The sequence below is a fragment of the Mus caroli genome, unplaced genomic scaffold, assembly GCF_978045245.1.
Source record: "Mus caroli unplaced genomic scaffold, Mus_caroli_1 scaffold_2, whole genome shotgun sequence".
NCBI lineage: Eukaryota > Metazoa > Chordata > Mammalia > Rodentia > Muridae > Mus > Mus caroli.
In genome coordinates, this window is record NW_028227257.1 from 118,654,358 (window position 1) to 118,677,240 (window position 22,883).

A 22,883-nucleotide genomic window follows, 5' to 3' on the forward strand; every position below is an offset into this window, starting at 1 on the left:
GTTTGAAAAGCTAGAAGAAAATACACTGTCTAATAAATTTGCTTAAATATACACTATATAATTATATTATAATTTTGTGGTAAAATGCAATATATATATATGTATATATGTAATTTAAGGTATCTACCTCATATAAAGGAATCACTAAAACTTATCCATACTGAGCTTATATCTGAATTTATATGGATGCTTTTATGTAGGTTTCATATTCAAAAATTCTAATCTAGAAAGTTGGGATAAGAATAAATGTTCTGTATTTTCAAATTGAGATGTTTATATTAAGTGGCATGTATATCACTTTTTGTAACTTGATTTTCATATGTTCTCTTACTCAAGACAGCATGTATCTTTCTTAAAAGAAAATGATGTGAGCCTGTTGAGCCTGGTGTAGTAGCACAATCCTTAATCGCAGTACTCTAGAAGCAGAAGCAGGTGGATCTGAGTTTAAAACCAGCTTAGTCTACAGAGTGAGTAGTATGTAGACATCTAGATGGAGTGAGGAGACCCCGTCTCAAATCAAAAAAAAAAGAAAAAGAAAAAAGAAAGAAAGAAAAGAAAAGAAGAGAGGAAGAAAGAGAGAGAGAGAGAGAGAGAGCAAGCATTTGGCTTAAGTATCACTAATTATTTAGCAAATGGCAAACATTATATACATCGTAAGTGAACTGGTATGCTATGCATTGTTTCACAAACAACAAAAAAAATCCACCATGGTTTTAGTCTTCAGGCTATATCCCATACCATGCTAAATGTTTTATATTTTATATTTAACATATTTAATTTATCTTTAATTTCAACCCTAAAATGTGTTTTATATCAATTGATATATTTAAAAACTGAAATATATCCAAGTGAAGCAACTTGCTGAAGTTCATACAACGTGAAGACACCTAGTAAGCCTCCAATAAAGGAAGTTACCTGCCTCAAAGAAGATACATTTTACACTATGCTGTAACTGATCTTTAATTTGTTTAGGTTACCAAATAAAATGTTTATCCTAAATGTAATTAGCATAAAGAATCATGATGTCTACATCCACACTTGGCATTTATATGAACTCAGAAAGTGTTGTTTGTTTTTAATGGATGTGGTCAAACAAACAAACAAAAAAACCCCACAGTATTTCTATAACAATGATGTATGTAATGGTGCTTTATTTATAGCAAGGCTTCTTCAAACTTCATTCAGAGAAGAAACATGTGGTCCTGTTTCTTAACAGAAAATAATTGAAGTGATAATTCCTGTGTCAGGGTGAGAAATCCTGCAGTGTTAATGACCTGGGTTAGGTTGTTTGCCTTTGTTTAGTCAAACATGTAATATGCTTTCCTCTTGTCTTCTGTTTCTTCTATACATGTAGTAAATCATATGTTTCCAGCAAATTCTCATTTGGTGTCAAAGATAATCAAATATTTAATGTCACAGATAATGAATTATTTATCTAATTGTTAATTTTTAAGGCTAAAGCATTTACAAGTTCTTAAAATTTGAATAAAAAGCTTCTACTTTGTGTCACAAAAGATGCTATGAAGCTGTAGTAACATAGATTTTGCTGGAGAGAGGGGAGGATAGTCCAGTAGAAGAGTACTTGCCCAGCATGTAGTAAACCCCGACTTCGATTCCAAGTGTTTGAAAAAATAAAAGCAAAGACAAGAGAAGTGTAAAATAAAGAAATAAAGGAACTTTGTACTCGTGAAATATGATGTCCATGCCAACTTGCGTAAGTTTTTTGAACTCTTGAACCCTTGGTTTTGTAAAATTAATTAAAAAACAAGTTTAAACTGTTCTGAGAATTAAATCAGCTAATGCCAGTGTAGTACTTATAATATTTTCCAGTATATAGTAATTCCTCAACAAATAGTGGGAACCATCATTATTTCATTGAGTGAACTAGCTAGGGATGCCCAAATGAGGATGTCAAGAAGAGAGCTGAAAGTGAATTTGGGGAAATATCTGAGTATGGATGTTAGAGCAATGCAATGAAGAAGCCCCAAGGAAACATCACCATTTAAACACATTCTGGACTTCACTGGCCAGTCAGTATTCTAAATTTTTGAATGCTGAATAAAAATGTATTATTATAAAATAATTCTCAATAAATCAAACCGTTTCCAAACCTTTGGTTAGAAGCCTGGTAATGTTCTATGTTTGTATTTCAACTTTCCTTTAAAACACACACACACACAAACACACATACTTTAGGGCAAAAGTTCAGAGTTAGTAAACACAAGTATTTCTTCACTAGAACACAAATATCACACACATGTGACATAAAAACCATTGATGACTTTTACTTTCAGAAATAACATTGACTTGATCAACATTATTAAAAACCAGTAGTTCAAGATAAAACAAAATATGAGCAAAAATGAGCTCTGAGAGGCATTTGTCCTTTAGTGTCTGTTCAATGGTACTTTTTCATTAACCTCATGAGCTTCCCTATGTGTGAACATAACCATCTAGTTTTTAATACCAGGTCCATCACTTATTTAAAAATCAGAAGACAAGTGCTGGTCTTGTTATTATTTCTATTGGAGTGACAGTAAAAGATAGTAAAACAAATCCAGAAGTTTCTGGAGAAATACAGGCCAGAGTGGTGTGGGAGCAATCCCTAAGAAAGGGCTCCTTGCCCTAAGGAAAGAGGGAAGAGAAAAAGGATTGAAAAATGGTTGGTTGTCATAACCCAACATTGCATTGATCCATCTAACTTTGTTTCCAATCAAAAAACTTGCAAAATTTTAATTTACTCTATACTGTATCATGTAAAAGCAATTTTCATCTTAATAAAAAGGAAGATCTAAAACTGAATGTGCTGTTCAAATGCAAGAAAGTTAAAGTCACATAAAGCAAGGACTTTGTAAGATGAATACCTTATTTTCTCCATCACTAGTTTCTTATTTTAAAATGAAAATGAGTAAAAGTATTATATTCTTTCTTAGTAATAGAGATCTATTGAAAACATACGTATTTCAACTATTACTGACTTTACTAGTATAAAAATTGCTGTTAATATACTGCTTTGCTTTTTAGCAAATTGCTATTTCAAAGCTTTTATATGCCAGTAATTGAAAAGTCACTGTCCTGGTACCTAGAGGACATAGCAGGAAAATAAGACAGTGAAAATACTGTTTAAAGCCAATATCAAATTAAATGGAGAGATACTTGAAACACTCTCACTAAAATCGGGGACAAGAAAAGGATACCCACTCTCCCCATATCTGTTCAATATAGTACTTTAAGTGCTAGCTAGAACACTAAAACAACAAAAAGAGATCAAGGGGATACAAATTGGCAAAGAAGAAATAAAGGTATCACTATTTGCAGATGATATTATAGTATACTTAAGCAACCCCAAGAATTCTACTAGAGAACTTCTCCAGCTGATAAACAACTTCAGCAAAATGGCCTGATATAAAATTAACTCAAATAAATTTGTGGCCTTCCTTTATACAAATTATAAACAGGCTGAGAAAGAAATTAGAGAAACAACTCCCTTTGCAATAGCCACAAATAATATAAAATATCTTGGGATAACTCTAACCAAACAAGTGAAAGTCCTGTATGAAAATAACTTCAAGTCTCTCAAGAAAGAAATCAAAGAAGATATCAGAAAATGGAGAGATCCCCCATGCTCATGGATTGGCAGAATTAACATAGTAAAAATAGCCATTCTACCAAAAACAATCTACAGATTCACTGCAATTCCCATCAAAACCCCAACATAATTATTCAAAGACATGAAAAGAACAATTCTCAAATTCATCTGGGAAGGCAAAAATCACAGAAAAACAAAAACAATTCTTAACAATAAAAGAATGTCTGAGGGAAATAACTATCCCTGACCTCAAGCTTTACTACAGAGCAAAAGTGATAAAAATGGCATGGTATTGGTACAGAGACAGACCCATTGATCAATGGAATAGAATTAAAGACCCAGAAATAAAACCACACACTTATGGACACTTGATCTTTGACAAAGAAGCCAAAAATATACAATGGAAAAAAGAAAGTGTCTTCAATAAATGGAATAGACCCATATTTGTCACCTTGCACAAAGCTCAAGTCCAAGTGGATCAAAGACCTCAACACAAAACCAGATACACTGAATCTAAAAGAAAAGAAAGTGGGAAAGAGCCTTGAACTCATTGTCACAGGGGGAAATTTCCTAAACAGAACTCCAGTGGCTCATGCTATAAAATCACGAATTGATAAATGGGACCTCACAAAACTGGAAAGCTTCTATAAGGCAAAGGACATAGTCAATAAGACAAATAGGCAACCTACAGATTGGGAAAAAAAAATCTTCATTAACTCCACATCCGATAGAGGGCTAATGTCCAAATTATATAAAGAACTCAAGAAGCTAACAACCAAAAAACCAAACAACCCAATAAAAATTGGGGTATAGAATTAAACCGAGAATTTACAACAAGGAATCGCCAATGTCTGAGAAGCACCTAAAGTAATGTTCAAAGTCCTTAGTGATCAGAGAAACACAAATCAAAATGACCCTGAGATTCTACCTTACAGGAATCAGAATGGTTAAGATCAAAACCTCAGGTGACAACACATGCTGGTGAGAATGTGGAAAAAGAAGAACACTCCTCCAATGCTGGAGGAATTGTAAGCTGGTACAACCACTCCAGAAATCAATCTGGCAGTTCCTCAGAACATTGAAAATAGTTCTGCCTGAACACCCAGCTACACCACTCTTGGGCATATACCAAAAAGATATCCCACAATACCAAAAGGACACGTGCTCCACCATGTGCATAGCAATCTTATTTGTAATAGCCAGAAACTGGAAACAACCCAGCTGTCCCTCAACCTAAGAATGGATACAGAAAATGTGGTTCATCTACACAATGGAATAGTACTCAGCTATTAAGAATGAGGACATCCTGAGTTTTGCAGGCAAATGGATGGAACTAGAAAATATCATCCTGAGTGAGGTAACTCAGACTCAAAAGGGTACATGGTATGTACTTATTAATAAGTTGATATTAGCCAAAAAAAAAAAAAGTACAAAATACCCAAGATATAAGATACAGTCCACAGAACTCAAAAAGCCAACAAACTGAAGGGCCCAAGTGAGGACACCTCACTCCCACTTGGGGGTGGGGGGAGAAGAAAGCAATCATAAAGGGGAAGGGAGGAAGAAAGGGTGGGACCTGGGAGGGAAAGGGCATGGGGGACAGCAAGGGAAGAGGGGAACCTAATCTGGTATTGGGTGGGGGGAAAAGGCCTGAAGGCCTGAGGGCCAGCAGAAAGAATGGAAACAGGCAACCTCAGGAGGTAGGAGGCTGGGGGACCCCTCTAGAATGCACCAGAGATCTAGGAGGTGAGAGACTCTCAGGACTCAAAGGAAGGTGCTACATCCACTCCAGTAGTGACAAGCGCGACAGGCCCCAAAAACCTGGACGCTGTCCCGAGGCGAAAAGTTCATGGAAACTTAGTCTCCTGGAACCGTGGCATTCTGTATAACGAATGCTCCAATGTCCTTGCTTTAGTTGGTAAATGGATCTGTGTGCTTTCCCTTAATATTGCTTTATTACAAGTGCTCCTAAGGATTGATATTTTGACATATATCTAAGTTAGATTCTAGGCAGTCCTTGATCTGACCTTGGGCATGGATAGCTAAGTCACTGCCCTACACAGAAATTTACCATTATTTAGGAAGAAGAAAGTTTGTGACCTAAAGAGGAACTATAGGTAGCTGAGTTACACCCATATACAAACAAGTATTTACAATGGTTTAGAGGGAAGTGGACTATACAATAGACTAGAGTGGGAACTATAGCAAGGGCATGAAGCCCTTGCCCCTGTCTTCTAAGATTAAGTGGACCTTAGGTGGAGTTGTTTTTTATCCCAGTTGCTAACATTAAGTTTTACCCCAGTTGGTTCCTGCCAGTTCTTCCATGTTTGTATTCCTTTGTTTTGTGTAAGAATTCAGTAACCTCTTTGTACCTTGCCAGTGCGTCACCCAATTCCCTATTTTCTTCTGTATAAAAAGTTTGATGCTCAATTTGACAAATTACATTCAGATCCACACTCCCTTGTGTCGAGTCTGTCTGTTAATTCTCGCCGACTCTATGCCCATCTGTCCAAACACCTGATTCCCACGGGTTAGGGGGGGGTCGATTAGGCCCGGTCTGTGGCAGGATGGGACCTTAGATGAAATGCCCTATAGTGGGGAGAGGGAACTTGTAGAGCCCACCTCAAGCAGAAAGACAGAGCATCAAGTGAGGGATGGGGTTGCCATCCCATAGTCACAACTCTGACCCATAATTGTTCCTGTCTGAAAGAACTGCAGGGTGGAAATGGAGAGGAGCCTGAGGAAAAGAAGGTCCAGTGACAGGCCCAAAGTGGGATCCAGCTCAAGGGGAGGTCCCAAAGCCTGAAACTATTACTGAGACTATGGAGTGCTCACAAAAAAGAACCTATCCTGACTGCCCTTTGAAAGACCCAGCAAGCAGCTGAAAGAGTCAGATGCAAATATTTGTACTCAATCAATGAACAGAAGCAGCTGACCCCTGTTGTTAAATTAGGGAAGGCTCAAAGAAGCTGAGGAGGAGGGTGACTCTGAAGGTGGATCAGCAGTCTCAATTAATCTGGACCCTCGAGATCTCTCAAACACTGGATCACCAACCAGGCAGTATACACCAGCTGATGTGAGGGCCCCAACACATATACAGCAGAGGACTGCTAGATGTGGATTCAATCAGAGAAGATGCACCTAACCCTCAGGAGACTGGAGACCCCAGGGAGTTTAGAAGTCTGGTGGAGTGGAGGGTGGTAAGGAGTGGGGACATCCTAGTGGAGACAGGGGGTGGGGAGGAGGTATGGGATGTGGAACAATCGGAGGGTGGACCCAGAGGGGAATAAAATTTGGAGTGTATAAATAAATAAATAAAAGGAAGGAAGGAAGGAAGGAATATTTTAAAAAAATTGTTTTTTAAAAAAAAAAATGAAGCAGTCAGAGGATAAGCAGTAAGGGAATAAAGCACACAGTCTATGAGATAGTGATTAGAGCAGTAAATATAACACAGAAAGGAAGGACTGGGAAAGCTATAGTCTATTGTTGAATGGAGCACCAGAGAGTACCTCACTGGTGTGAAATTTGAGTAAAGTTCTGCAGGAAGTAACATGGTAGACAGTGATTCTATCAATTTCCCTAGAGTGAGAACAGTGGAAAGATGCACAAGAAAGGATCAAGGCCCGGATTCTGGATGTTCCTCTTGCTACAGCCAAGAGTATTCGCTGGGAACATAATGTGGGCTATAAGAGAGACACAAGAGCCAAGGATGTTGGTAAGATTTTTGACTGAGCAAGGTTGGCATCCCTTCTGCCCAAGAATGCTGAGTTCTGAGGCCTTTACTTACATTTATCCACAGGAAAGCTGGTGGGGAAGTTCACAGACACAGTCCAGTACAGTGGTAGGTGACTGTGTACATATCTGCATGGTGGGGGGTTGCTTGCATGCACACCATAGCCATTCCAAACCAGTCACCGTCTCCTTGCACCATTGTCAGGCTCACAGGGCAGAGGCTTTTGCCTGCTCACCACCTTGACAGCCCTGGAGCAGAAATTACTAAGAAATAATTCAAAGGACATTGGAGTATCAAAAACTATACTTCACAAGATTGAAAAAGAACAAAAAAAAGTATAGAATTGAAAAAAAAAGTGGGCTTGAAAATATTTCAAATATTGCTTGATGACAGAAGATATTTTAACCTGTCTTTATTAATTATTTTTACTATATTCTATTTACTATATCCTTTTGCCATCTTTCTGACTAGCAAGTTAGTATGAGAATGAAGTAGTTATGCTAATTCATGTTTTTACAACAGTATAACAATATTTAACATGATTACAAGAACATATAAAAATGAGCAGCAATTTTTTTCATCAAAATGGGAGGTAGAACACTCTCTAGGGAAGGCTTAGTGATTTGATCAGCAATAAATAAAAGGTATTTCCTTTATTAAAATGCCTGATTACATAAGAAGTGCACAAATATTTTTAAACTGTATCATGGTATCAGCTCTCTCACCATGAAACTGTAATTCCTGTGGTCTAGTAGACATGGATCTGCTGGAGACAGGAAGCAAAGAATGCCATTCAGCTAAATGAATGAATGAATCATTATGGTAAACTAAATATAATTCTAGAGTCAGGTCAGGACATCAGAGGTAACAACAATGCGGCTCTCTTCATAAGAGCATGGAAGTTTTTGCTGTTTTTTTCCCAACTCTGAATGAAGAAGATATTAAGACCTTATTCAAAAGATTCCACAGCAGTCTATGATCTCTAACAGTATAGACTGAGTTTGTCTTCTTCCCTGTTTCTCCACATCTATCTTGGTGCTAAATGCTTAACAGAACTTTAATAGACATTTTAATGGATAAGAACATGAATGACCATATACAAAAATTAAATGGATAAATTAACAAGCATCACTTGAATTTATGATGCTAAGTCATAGATCAAATCTTGTTTCATAAACTACTTTTACAAAACATCACCACAAATATACTGCATATGAACAAAAAACTGTAAAGAACATGTAGCACATGTATGTTTTATATATTTTTATAATCTAACATATTATTACCCAATTGAATGCCTGCTAAAGGAGTTTAATTTGAATCCCTCCCCCTCTCTCTAGCAAAACTACTCCTGGGAGGGAGGAAGAGTCCTAGAAGCTCCTTTTCTTGAGAGTGAGACCATATTTTGAGAGTACCGTCATGGATAAATCTGTGAAAACTAGCAGGTATGTTGATATAGAAGATTCAGTGTACTCCATTATATAACATTTAGTGGATTAATCTTTACCATGACTAATTATTCCTTTTCAGAACAAGAAAAAGATATAGATATAGACATATGTATGTATGTATGTATGTATAGTGTCACCCACATGACATGACTTGTGAAGGACAACAGAAGCTTTACAAGCTGAATACTCAATATTTCACTTTCTTTTCCTGAGTAACACAGACAAGACCATACTTCTATGTGATAGTAAAGTTCTTACACAGGATTTCTGTCAATCATGCCAAGGCAGACTTTAGATTGGCACAAAAAGGAACTTCTTTGAACTGAGGTTGAAGATTCTGGGTTTTGGATACAGGATTCAAGTAGAATTCTCTTTGGAGAGTATCAAGTTTGCCCTGCCACATCAAACTTTGCATGAGAAAATATGACTTGGAGAATTTGAAGACTACGTGTGTTTACCAGTACATCTCTCAGCATGCAGATAACTAGTAGAAAACACTAAGCAGCACCAAGACAGATTAATGAAACAACAGCTCCCACATTAACAGGTGAAAAAAAGTAAAAGAAAAATTAACTATACTATCTGTGGGATAGCTTAGAGACAGTGTTTGGGCTTCGTTCTAGAAGTCTACTGCTATCTGTCTATCATGAGGATTCCTCCGTTCCTTCTGAAGAGGCCTCAGTCAACTCTGACAAGTTGCTGGACCAAGGATGGACACCTGACTTAACACATGCCCATCTCTATTATTCCCCTGAATTCATAAGCTTGATATGAAATACATTTGACACCTATGCTTCAGTAATAGAGGAAAAATTTTAAAAGACCATATTTCCACTGTGAAAAATGCCTGAAAGAAAATGATTTTAAGTCATAGGCCAAGCATGGTGGCACATGCTTGCAATCCCAGCACTCAGAAGGCAGAGGTAAGATTAAGTTGTAAATTTAAGAACAGCCTGATCTGCATGGTGAGTACTAAGTAGTCAAGTAAGACATGTCTCCAAGGATGATGGACAGATGGATAGATGGATGGATGGACAGATAAAAGGAAGATAGATGGATAAGATTGGCAGACAGATGACAGAAAATAAAAAGAAATGTGATGAGTGACAAATTATTGAAATCTAGATATAATTCAGCATATCCTGTGGTTTGATCTTGGAAAGAAATGTTCCCTTGTTGCTTAAACTGTATTTCTGTCTCTTACAAGTTAAAAGATTCTTACTTAAGGGACACAATTAAAGAAGTATTGCTTCATTTTATTGTCACAGACTGGCTTGATCTAAAAACATACTAATTACATTTTGATAGGGAACTAAAACTCAAAGAAGTGTCTTACACTCCCAGTTAAAAGACACAGTAAGATAGCACTGCTAAATTTTAAATCCAGATATCCAAAGTCAGCACCACTTCAATGATCACTACCTTGTAGTAACATTACTATACTACAGGCATCTTGACTGGAGTATTTAACAATTGACAGGAGTTTTACAGACTGTTTTTACCTAGCAAGTGGACTGTTAGGACATGTTTAAGTTTTTATTCAATTTAAATTTTAAAAATGGATTTGTGCTACACAGAATATATGACCTATAATCTTTTTATCCACTTAGCAAGCAGTTATTTTCATGAGAATTCTATGTAAAGATAAAATATTTAACAAGTTCTCTGGCTGTTTCTCTATTTGATATTTTAGACCACTTGGAATTCTGTTAAAAGGCACAGTTCAGTCATTCAGACTGATGCTAATGCAGCTGGTCTGCAAATCACAGTTGAAGAAACCAAATATTGTATGCACCATGGGAGATCAATTAAAGTATATCATTCATCCTTTTTAAACTAAAATGCTATAACTATTAAAGCATATTTTGAAAAATATATTTTGAGTACAAAATAAAATTTTTGTAACAGTGAAAGACTCACTACTTAAACTTTTAAAAACTCAGCTTTCTTATGCCAAATTAGCCACTTCAAATTATCTACATTTTTATCTTACTTCAAAGACAGATATATTTCAAATATATTTAATATAGCCTCTGTTTAAAAATATCCAATTCTTCTACTGTACATAAAACAGTGTTATAAGAAGATAGAGGATAAAATAAATAAGAAAAAGCACTGTCTTAGTCAGGGTTTCTATTCCTGCACAAACATCATGACCAAGAAGTAAGTTGGGGAGGAAAGGGTTTATTCAGCTTACACTTCCACATTGCTGTTCATCACCAAGAAAGTTAGGACTGGAACTCAAACAGGTCAGGAAGCAGGAGCTGATGCAGAGGCCATGGAGGGATGTTATTTACTGGCTTGCTTCCCCTGGCTTGCTCAGCCTGCTCTCTTATAGAACCAAGACTACCAGTCCAGAGATGGTCCCACCCACAAGGGGCCTTTCCCCCTTGATCACTAATTGAGAAAATGCCTTACAGTTAGTTGGATCTCATGGAGGCATTTCCTCAACTGAAGCTCCTTTCTCTGTGATAACTCCAGCTGTGTCAAGTTGACACAAAACTAGCCAGTACAATTGACCCCTTGTCAACTTGACACACAAACACATCAATAGTAAGCCTCGACCCTTACATTCTTATTCATCCCCAAGGTCTAAATAACTTTAAATGTCCCACCGTCTTTACATATTCTTAAAATTTCAATCTCTTTTAAATATCCATCTCTTTTAAAATCCAAAGTCTTTTTACAATTAAAAGTCTCTTAACTGTGGGCTCCACTAAAATAGTTTCTTCCTTCAAGAGGGAAAATATCAGGACACAGTCACAATCAAAAGCAAAAATCAATCTCCAACCATCCAATGTCTGGGATCCAACTCATGATCTTCTGGGATCCTCCAAGGGCTTGGGTCACTTCTCCAGCCATGCCCTTTGTAGCACACTCTTAGTCCTCTAGGCTCCAGACACCTATATTCCACTGCTGCTGCTGCTCCTGGTGGTCATCTCAGGGTACTGGCATCTCCAAAACACTGCATGACCCCTTCAGTCCTGGGCCATCAATTGCAACTGAGGCTGTACCTTCACCAATGGCCTTCCATGGCCTCTCCCAGTGCCAAGCCTCAGCTGCTCTGCATGACCCCTTCATGCCTTCAAAACCATGGGTGACCCTTACATATTATCAAGTCCTGCTGCAGCAGAAGTACAACCTTGGCTATCTCTGGAACACAGCCTCTTTGTGCTTTCAGAAAACACTTCCCAGAAGATGTCACCTCAACCATTCTGGTCTCTTCTTAATCACCGCTAATTTCTTAGTGCCAGCTAACCAGCATCAATAGTCCCAGTAATGCGAAGTTTTTGCTTTGGTAGTTCTGACATCTTGTTAATCACAGCTGATTCTTCAGCCCCAGCTAACCAGAACTACAGAATCTTCACAATCAAAACAGCAATGGCCCTGAAAAGAGTCTTTAATTTTCCCTCTGAAATTTCACAAGCCAGACCTCCATCTTCTGCACTGTTCTCAACATTATCTTCCAAGCTCCTACACAACATCTGACAGAGCTCTTAACAAATGGATCTTCAAGTCTAAAGTTCCAAAGTCCTTCCACAGTCCTCCCCAAAACATGGTCAGGTTGTCACAGGAATACCCCACTATGCTGGTACCAATTTGTCTTAGTCAGGGTTTCTATTCCTGAACAAACATCATGACCAAGAAACAAGTTGGGGAGGAAAGGGTTTATTCAGCTTTACACTTCCATACTGCTGTTCATCACCAAGGAAGTTCAGGACTGGAACTCAAGCAGGTCAGAAATCAGGAGCTGATACAGAGGCCATGGAGGGTTGTTCTTTACTGGCTTGCTTCCCCTGGTTTGCTCAGCCTGCTCTCCTATAGAACCAAGACCACCAGCCCAGGGATGGTCCCACCCACAAGGGGCCTTTCCCCCTTGATCTCTAATTGAGAAAATGCCTTACAGCTGGATCTCGTGGAGGTACTTCCCCAACTGAAGCTCCTTTCTCTGTGATAACTCCAGCTGTGTCAAGTTGACACAAAACTAGCCAGTACAAGCACTTAGGTTATAGTAAGTATAAAGAATGATATTAATGAAAGATTTGATTCTGAATGTTTTAAAGTTCACACACACACACACACACACACACAGCATTATAGGAATTTAGAGGAAAGATTTGGCTGTGACTGAGGTTATCCATAGCAAAGAAGGAAATCGGTCTTACTTAGCAAAGAGAATAAGGTTTCCAGAGGCAGAAATAGAAAAGCAAGTGATTTTAATCTAAGGAAATGGCATGAATGGAGAAGGAAAAGCAAGGGTAAACATAAATATGAAACTGAAAGGAACTCTAGTTGTCCTAATAGAATACTAGGAGGGTAATTTTAATATTGATTTTAAAACCATGCAGCTAAATCAAATACCGAATTGCAAGTTTGAGGCATTTGTAAGTAGCCAGGTTTTCACTTTGTCTCATAATTCAATTCAAGCCATTTTTTACTTTCAGAATTCAATTCCTTCAGATCTTTGAATTGTTCCATTTTATCATTTAGACATAAATGTAAAAGGCCATCCTCAGAAGAGTTTTCCTAGACATTCTAAACCTGAATCTGAACCTAAATCTGAATTTATATTATTCTCCTTTTTATTAATCTATTTTATTATTTCTCCCTACCAAATATAAGCTTACTTCTAATTCCCACAGCTATAGGGTTAACAGTAATCAAACATTATTATACCATTGTTGCTTCTCAATAGAATTGATTTTCTTATTTAATGATTACTCTGTCTTTGAAAATGAATATATTTTTCTACTGCTGGAGAGATGACTCAGTGGTTTAAGTGCTTGTCTTGAAAGCCTAACTTTAGGAGGACCTAAGTTTAGATTCTCAGAGCACACATAAAACAGGACATGATACCACCATTTGTAATCCTAGCTCCTACAAACATGTAAGTGAGCAGAAGCGTGTGAGCCAGCTAAGCCTAAATACACAGTGGTGATGAGATACCTGTTCTCAGTCTGCAAGGCAAGGACTGACAACCTGGTAGAGGCTTTTCTCTAACCTCTACATGTGTCCCTAGTTCCCCTTCCCATTGCACCCCCTGTACACATACGTGCATGTGCACACACACACAAGCATGCATGTACACATATACAGAAAGACCTTTATTAAAAAGATAACAATTCACTAACTCCTAATGACCTTCTGTTTTAGCCATATAACAATGCCTTGCTCAGTCATCATCGCAGAAGCTTTCTCTTGCACTAGATGGGAACTAACTTGAGACTCACAAATGGATGATGTGCAGAGTGACAGATCTTGCAACTCAGTTCTAAAGAGGAAGTGTTCATCAAATTCCTTTTTTCAGGCAGGGCTCAGGGAGCTATATGGAAGGGAAGAGAGACTGGTAGCACACACAGCACTTACAAAGCCTGCACAGGTTCCCCGTGCTGAGAGGAGGAAGGAAACATAGGCCCTCCCCCAATTCCAACCAAGCAACTATCTATACTCAGGGGTGAACCCTCAGAATGGTTAAACAATAGCAAGTGGTTCACTCCAGAAACCGAACAAGCCCCACAAGGCTGAACTGAGCACAACAGGTTGTATTCATATGTTTATTCATTTATGTGTATGTAAAATCAACGTTAAAAAAGAAGAGGCCTTAAATTTGGGAGGGAGAGGGCTGTGAGTCTGAAAGATGGGGAGGGTAATGTAATTATCTTTTATGTAGATTTAATCTGTCTTATAAATACTTGTGCCACTAATGGTTTGGCTGGAGACAAGATGTGAGTAGTACCCATAAAAGCCAGGTGTATTTGTAATCCCAGAGCTAGGGAGGGAACAAACCAGGTAATCTCAAGCACTACTGCTGGCCAGACTAATGAACTGGAGAGCCCCAGATTCATTAGAGACCATGTCTCAAAAAATAAATTAGAGAATGACTGAGGACATCACTTCCACATGCCACCACAAACATGCATGCATTCACACAACTGCACATACATATGCACACACCTACATGAATCTATACACACACGTAAATAAAAACAATTTTTCCTTTTTTGAAAATATATTATCCCAGTCTCAAATAGGTTATTCCAGTTTCATCCCCGCTCTGAGGCAGAACATCTGTGGTACCCTACCCGCACTCCATCTCCAGTATATTCTGCAGAACCCTCCCCCTCCTCCAGCCTAATCCTCTCATTGCTTGTTGCTTTATCCTAGCACACAACCCCAGCACTGCCTCATAAATCTAGGGCCATGCCTGACTGAAATCTTCATCTCTCCTGCTCCTCCAGACCCAAGCCCCAGTCTTATCACACACCATCCCCCAACCCCTCTCTAGCAGAACACCTGCTGTGGTCTCCATTTCCTAGTAATCCTTCCATCAACTCATCCCATTCTCCCAACCTTCAAAACAAGCAGGGACTTCCTGGGAGCATTCCCAGATTCAAACATTCCCTAGGAACAGAGAGAGGCCAAGGAAACCAATTCTGAAACTCCAGTGTGTTCCAAGCTCTGCAACAGAACACCTGCTGCAGCCTCCCTTCCCTCCCTGCCCATGTCTCCTGTGGATCCCACAGACCTTCCTTTCTTTAAGCTCCAGCCCCTTGTCACTTTATCTCAGCCACCAATTCCAGCATGCACTTCCTGCTAACCCATAAGGTACTTCTGCAAAGGAATCAGGTCCAGGTCAGCTGACTGTAGGTCTTAAGCACTCCTTCTCATGCTCCAGATCCAATTCCAGAGTCTTATGCCCAGCTCTACAGCAGACATTCTGGGGTGACCTCTCTTCATACTCTGCTCCCATTCCAAGGAAACAAAATAAACAGATTTTGGTGGAACACTCTGCTTTCCTACTGCCTGTGTACCCACTTAGCCTATCCCACCTCCTTAGTGTCAGCCCCCAATACCCAGAAACACTGCATAACTGGAACCACCCCCACTATGGCCATACCTGTAAGGTCCATAGAAAATTTCCTATTAGGCAACACACAGCTATCTTATTCTTTTAAAATTCCAGAGAGGAAAGAGAAATGGAGAAACAAAATACCCACACAATAAAGACAAAAGCAGATATCAGCACCTAGACCTATAATTATGAGGTTTCCAGGTGCCTAGACACCAGTGTAAAAACACAGTACCATAGAGCTCAGCAACCCTACCAAAACAAACCTTGAATATTCCAATATAGCTGAAACACAAGAAAAAAGACCTTAAAATGGCCTTATGAAGATGATATATATAAGAAAGAATCTCCAACATTGAAGATACAATAGAAGAATTGGATATATCAGACAAAGCAATGTTTAGACTATAATACTCCTAACACAAAACATCCTGGAAATCAAATCAAAGAATAATCGGAATAGAGGAATGAGAAGAAATCCAGATCAAAAGCCCAGGAAATATTTTCAACAAAATCATAGAAGAAAACATTTTTAACCTAAAGAAAGAGATGCACAAAAAGAATCATGCAGAATACCAAACAGATTGGACCAAAAAAGAAAATGGCCTTAGCACATAATAATCACAACACTAAACTTAGAGAACAACAACAACAAAAAAAGACAAATATTGAATTCCTTAAGGGGGAAAAACATATATAAAAGTACACCTGTTAGAGTTACACTGAACTTCCCAATGGTGACTCTAAAAGCCGGAGTGACTTGGAGGCATACTCTAAGAGACCACAGATGTCAGGCCAGAATACCATATCCAGCAAAATATTTAATCACTATAGATGAAGAAAATAAGATAGTCCATGGAAAAGACAAATTTAAACAATATTTACAAGTTCAGCCATAGAGAGGTGCTAAAAACAAAACTCCAACCAAAAGAGATAAACTAAAACTATGAAAACACAGGAAATATTCTCAGACTACCAGATTCAAAAAGGGAACACACACACACATACAAACCACTAACAAAAACAAAATAATAGGAATCAATAATTATTGGTCATTGATATTTCTCAACATCAACTGTATCAATTCCCCGATAAAAAAGCGCAGACTAACAGAACAGATTCAAAAACAGGATTCATCCTTCTGCTACAGTAAAGAAAAATACCTCAACATCAAGGACAGATATTCCTCAGAATAAAGGGTTGGAAAAGATTCCAAGCAAGCTGGTATAGCCATTTTAATATCTAACAAAATAGACTTCAAAATAGAACAAATCAAAAGACATATGTAAGGACACTACATACTTATCAAAAAAAGAAATCCACCAAGATAATGTTTTAATTCTTAACGCCTATGCCACAATCATAACAGCACCCAAGCTTATAAAGGAAGCACTATTATAGCTTAAATCACATACTGACCTCATACACTGATGGTGGAAGACTTCAATAGTTCACTCTCAGCTACTGACAAATCATCCAGACAAGTCAAATAAAGCTAAAAGATATTTACATGATATTTCACTCAATCACATAACAAATACCGTCTCTGCATCTCATGGAGCATTCTCATACTGATTAAAAATACTCAGACACAAAACAAAAGATACAAGAAAGCACAAATCCCTTCCAGTCGGTGCCAGCACTGGGTCACCTTGGGCACAGAGTCGTCAGACACCCCCAAGGTCCCCTAGAGGACTCTCCATGCGATCTTAGGACCACCTGTGAGTGGAACACAACTTCTGTTCCAATCCAATCACACGGGACCTGAGACAGCATTAGGGAAGCAGAAAAGCCAGCCTGACCAGGGTCACAAATCCCTTCCAGTCGGCGCCAGCACCTGGTCACCTGGGCTGTGGACACCCCCAAGGTCCCTAGAGGACAGCTTCTGAGGCAGACCCCATTTCAGGCTCCAGACATCCCAGCCAGAGGAGAGATGTCCACCCTGCCCAGGAGGGCTTTGCTGGAACACATGGGGGTGTCATCTTGGGTCCCGGATCCCTCTGAGACTAGTCTGAGCAGGTGAGAGTATAGACTACATAAGCTAACAGCTTCTGGGACATGCTGTGTTTCAGGCCTTCAGCTTCTGCCAGGAGGCAGGTCTGAACACCAGATATCTGTGCACCTTGCCTGTAAGAGGAGAGCGTGCCTCCAGAGAGTGCTCTGATGACTGAAACTCAGAGGAGAGAGCTAGTCTCCCAGGTCTGCTGATAGAGGCTAACAGAATCAGGAGAGGAATAAGGCCTAACCAAAGACAACTATAACAACTAACTCCAGAGATTATCAAATGGCGAAAGGCAAATGCAAGAATCTTACTAACAGAAACCAAGACCACTCACTATCATCAGAATGCAGCACTCCCACTTCACCCAGTCCTAGGCACCCCAACACACCTGAAAAGCTAGACCCAGATTTAAAAGCATATCTCATGATGATGGTAGAGGAATCAAGAAGGACTATAATAATTCACTTAAAGAAATACAGGAGAACACTGCTAAAGAGTTACAAGCCCTTAAAGAAAAACAGGAAAACACAACCAAACAGGTAGAAGTCCTTAAAGAAAAATAGGAAAAGACATTCAAACAGGTGATGGAAATGAACAAAACCATATTTGACCTACAAAGGGAAGTAGACACAATAAAGAAAACCCAAAGGGAGGCAACGCTGGAGATAGAAACCCTAGGAAAGAAATCTGGAACCATAGATGCAAGGATCAGCAACAGAATACAAGAGATGGAAATGAGAATCTCAGGTGCCGAAGATTCCATAGAGAACATCGGAACAACAATCAAAGAAAATGCAAAATGCAAAAAGACCCTAACTCAAAACATCCAGGAAATCCGGGACACAATGAGAAGACCAAACCTACAGATAATAGGAGTAGATGAGAATGAAGATTTTCAACTTAAAAGGACCAGCAAATATCTTCAACAAAATTATAGAAGAAAACTTCCCAAACCTAAAGAAAGAGATGCCCATGAACATACAAGAAGCTTACAGAACTCCAAATAGACTGGACCAGAAAAGAAATTCCTCCCGACACATAATAATCAGAACAACAAATGCACTAAATAAAGATAGCATATTAAAAGCAGTAAGGGAAAAGGGTCAAGTAACATATAAAGACAGGCCTATCAGAATTACACCAGACTTTTCACCAGAGATTATGAAAGCCAAAAGATCCTGGACAGATGTTATACAGACAATAAGAGAACACAAATGCCAGCCCAGGCTACTATACCCAGCCAAACTCCCAATTACTGAAGATGGAGAAACCAAAGTATTCCATGACAAAACCAAATTCACACATTATCTTTCCACGAATCCAGCCCTTCAAAGGATAATAACAGAAAAAAACCAATACAAGGACAGAAACCACGTCTTAGAAAAAACAAGAAGGTAATCCTTCAACAAACCTAAAAGAAGACAGCCAAAAGAACAGAATGCCAACTCTAACAACAAAAATAAAAGGAAGCAACAATTACTTTTCCTTAATATTTCCTAATATCAATGGACTCAATTCCCCAATAAAAAGACATAGTCTAACAGACTGACTACACAAACAGGACCCAACATTTTGCTGCTTACAGGAAACTCATCTCAGGGAAAAAGACAGACACTACCTCAGAATGAAAGGCTGGAAAACAATTTTCCAAGCAAATGGTCTGAAGAAACAAGCTGGAGTAGCCATTCTAATATCTAATAAAATCGACTTCCAGCCCAAAGTTATCAAAAAAGACAAGGAGGGACACTTCATACTCATCAAAGGTAAAATCTTCCAAGAGGAACTCTCAATTCTGAATATCTATGCTCCAAATGCAAGGGCAGCCACATTCATTAAAGAAACTTTAGTAAAGCTCAAAGCACACATTGCAGGTCACACAATAATAATGGGAGACTTTAACACACCACTTTCATCAATGGACAGATCATGGAAACAGAAACTAAACAGGGACACAGTGAAACTAACAGAAGTTATGAAACAAATGTATCTAACAGATATCTACACAACACTTTATCCTAAAATAAAAGGATATACCTTCTTCTCAATACCTGATGGTACCTTCTCCAAAACTGACCATATAATTGGTCAGAAAAGAGGCCTCAACAGATACAAAAATATTGAAATTATCCCATGCACCCTATCAGATCACTATGGACAAAGGCTGATCTTCAATAACAAAATAAATAATAAAAAGTCAACATTCACATGGAAAATGAACAATACCCTTCTCAATGATACCTTGGTCAAGGAAGGAATAAAGAAAGAAATTAAAGATGTTTTAGAGTTTAATGGAAATGAAGCCACAACATACCTAAACTTATGGGACACAATGAAAGCATTTCTAAGAGGAAGACTCATAGCTCTGAGTGCAACCCAAAAAGGAACTAGAGAGAGCACACACTAGTACCTTGACAACACACCAAAAGCTATAGAAAAAATGGAAGAAAATTCACCCAAGAGGAATAGAAGGCAGGAAATAATTAAACTCAGGGGCAAAATCAACCAAGTGACAACAAGAAGTGAAAGACTCTAAGACTCCCAAAGGGAGACACTCACTCAAGCCTCGGGACAGCCGCGCACCCAAGAAGACACTGAGACTGAACTTAAGATGTAGAGAGTAAGATTTAATACAGCAACGACAAGAAAGCACATAAAAAGCACATAAACCAGAGGCTCTGGGGTCGAAACTCATACACCCAGCATGGTGCAGAGGAGAATCGACGCCCGGCCCAAATTTTTACAGGCTTTTATAGGAAAAGGCAAGGGGGGAAAAGTACAAGTTTTACTTCACCAAGGGGTCGTGTCCTATATTTTGGCAATGTACCCGATCTATTGGAACATTCTGGGGTAGTACCAGGAGGCCCCTATCTCAAAAATGTTCTTGGAACAGTCTTCAGTTAGGAGGGGTAGGACTAGGTTTGTTCCAGGAGACACTTATTTAAAAAATGTTCCTGGAACAGTTTTCATTTGGGAGGGGGTCGGACTTCTGGGGTGAGAAGTTCAGGAATGTACTCTGGGGTAAAAAGTTCAGGAGTGTTCCGGGAACAGTCCCTAGATGGGAGGGGTAAGAGGACTCTGAGCTGAAGAGTTCATGGAGAGTTCAGGTGTCCAGTAATTTTCCTCTTTCATTCCCCACTCCTTCTAGTGAGTAATTCTAATCTTAGAATTTCAGAAGTTTATATTTTTATGCGGAGAATACTGCATTTACTCTATTTTAACATGGGAACAAAAACAGAATAAGAAGCATTACTAAACAGAACTAGGCAGGGGCCCTTTTAGCGAGGCTTGAGGGTCTGGGCATGATGTAGGTGCACGTAGATCAGATCTCTGGCTGGAACTGGTGAGATGTCCTTGGGGTACCCAGCTCGTTCACTGTCTCGGCTGTTGGGATCCCTGGCGCGATGTCATCCGCGTACTCAGTCTGATCCTTTCCAGTTGTGACCAGACCACCTGCAAGCCTTTTAACTTAGCATACAGAACATTATTATAACAACATAGGTTTAAACACATCATTTGAGACTATGATGGGCATAGGAGTCTCATAAAGGATCTTAAAAAGAGTAAAACTGAATCAAGAGGAAGTATTTCTAGTACGTTTGAATAGGGCATAGGGAAGGAACACCAAGTCTATGCCAGTCTCCACGATTAATTTTGTCAAGGTCTGTCTTAGAGTTTTAAACTAATTTTTTTATCTGTCCTGAGCTCTGAGGTCTATACACACAATGTAATTTTTATTTGACCTCTAAATACTTGGCCACACCCTGACTTACCTGGGCAACAGGATTATTGTTCTTTGGGATGCCTGTTTGGCGGTTAGATCTGCCATCTGATTTCTTTTGTTCACAGCATCTTAGGTCTTTTTTTTTTTTGCAAATGTCAACAGCTTTCTTTGTCTGTATATTGTTCTATACAGTGGCAAAGGCATACCTGCTGTCAGTGTAGACTTTGCTTTTGTCATTTATAAAGCTTGTATCAAAACCACAAATTCAGCTTTCTGGGCTGAAGTCCCTTTAGGGAGGCTGCTGGCCTAGATCACTTGCTTTTTGTCCACCGCTGCACTGCTGTCCCTTCTGCTTACCTTTAACCATGAGGCTACTGCCATCCGTGTACCAGTTCAAACTTTCAGGCCAAGGCTGATTTGATCTTTACCTGCCGAGGTAAGTAGCCCCCTCTGTTGGTAGATGGCCCCATGGATATGAGCTGCTTTCCATCTACTACTGCCGCTCCTGTTCTCCTTTTTTTCCTCCACCACAAAGCTGCTGCCATCTGTGTACCAGGCAGGCACACCTGGCCAAGGCTGATCAGTCAGATCCCTCCTTGTTCCAGTTTTTTCAGCCAGGACATCAGCACATTGATGTACGGGAGTGGAGTCATCCGCCAAGGAGCAGCAAACTCTGGTAGTGGGTATAGTCACATGCTGACCCAGAGTAAGCTTGTCAGCGTCTTTAACAAGCAGGGCTACTGCAGGCTTTCAGGCAGGAGGGCCAACCGCTGGCGACTGGGTCGAGCTTTTTAGATAGGTAGGCCACTGGCCGCTTCCAGGGCCCCAGAGTCTGAGTCAAAATCCCGCGGGCTACTCCAGCCCGCTCATCAAAAAGGCTTAGTCAAATCTGGCAAGGCCAGGGCGGGGGCTGCAAGCAAGGCTGCCTTTATGCTGTCAAAGGCTTTTTGGTGTTCCTCAGTCCAGGTAAATGGGACTTTTTTTTTTTCTGCAAAAGCCCGCCGTCCCCAGAAACTCACGTACTTGGCGCGGGGTGGTGGGGGTTGGGATCAGCATCACAGTCTTTTTTTCTGGCCTCGGTGAGCCACCGCTTTTCTTCCCGGAGGGTGTACCCTAGGTAGGTCACCTTGGTGCGACATAGCTGGGCTTTCTTAGCCAATACACGGTACCCCAACTCACCCAGTTCATTCAGGAGCTTCTAGGAGGGCCAGAATTTCTTCTTTGTTTTTAATGTCTCTGCCTTCAGCCAACCGCAGGGCTTGGGTTAGTGCCAGGCCTTCTGAGCCGAAGTTCCTTCTGCCAGAATGTCAGAGCAGTGATGAATAGGTGAAGACTCAGCAGGTTAGCAGGGGAAGCGAAGGTCACTTGTTCTGTCAACAAAAAGCTCTGATAATGTGTCCGTCAGTCAGGGGAACAATTGGATCATGTGCCAAGTTTTGTCTCAGAGTCAATTTATCTGCGTCCTTGACCAGAAGCCACTATGTGCAGACAAGCAGGCCATCTTTTACAAGTATGCCACCGGTCTTTTCTAGGGTCC

General features: G+C 39.5%; 1 protein-coding gene across 13 annotated transcripts in view; it reads right to left on the bottom strand.

Moving 5' to 3' along the window:
* Positions 1 to 22,883, bottom strand: part of Slc4a10 (solute carrier family 4 member 10) — a 458,674-nt gene that overhangs the window by 290,954 nt on the left and 144,837 nt on the right. Inside the window, exon 1 of one of the 13 annotated variants that reach the window (XM_085834842.1) lies at positions 14,005 to 14,060. The exons of the other annotated variants lie outside the window; for them this stretch is intronic. The gene's annotated coding sequence lies outside the window, so the exon portion shown is untranslated. Of the gene's footprint in view, positions 1 to 14,004; positions 14,061 to 22,883 lie in introns of those variants that run through there. 13 annotated transcript variants of the gene reach the window in all.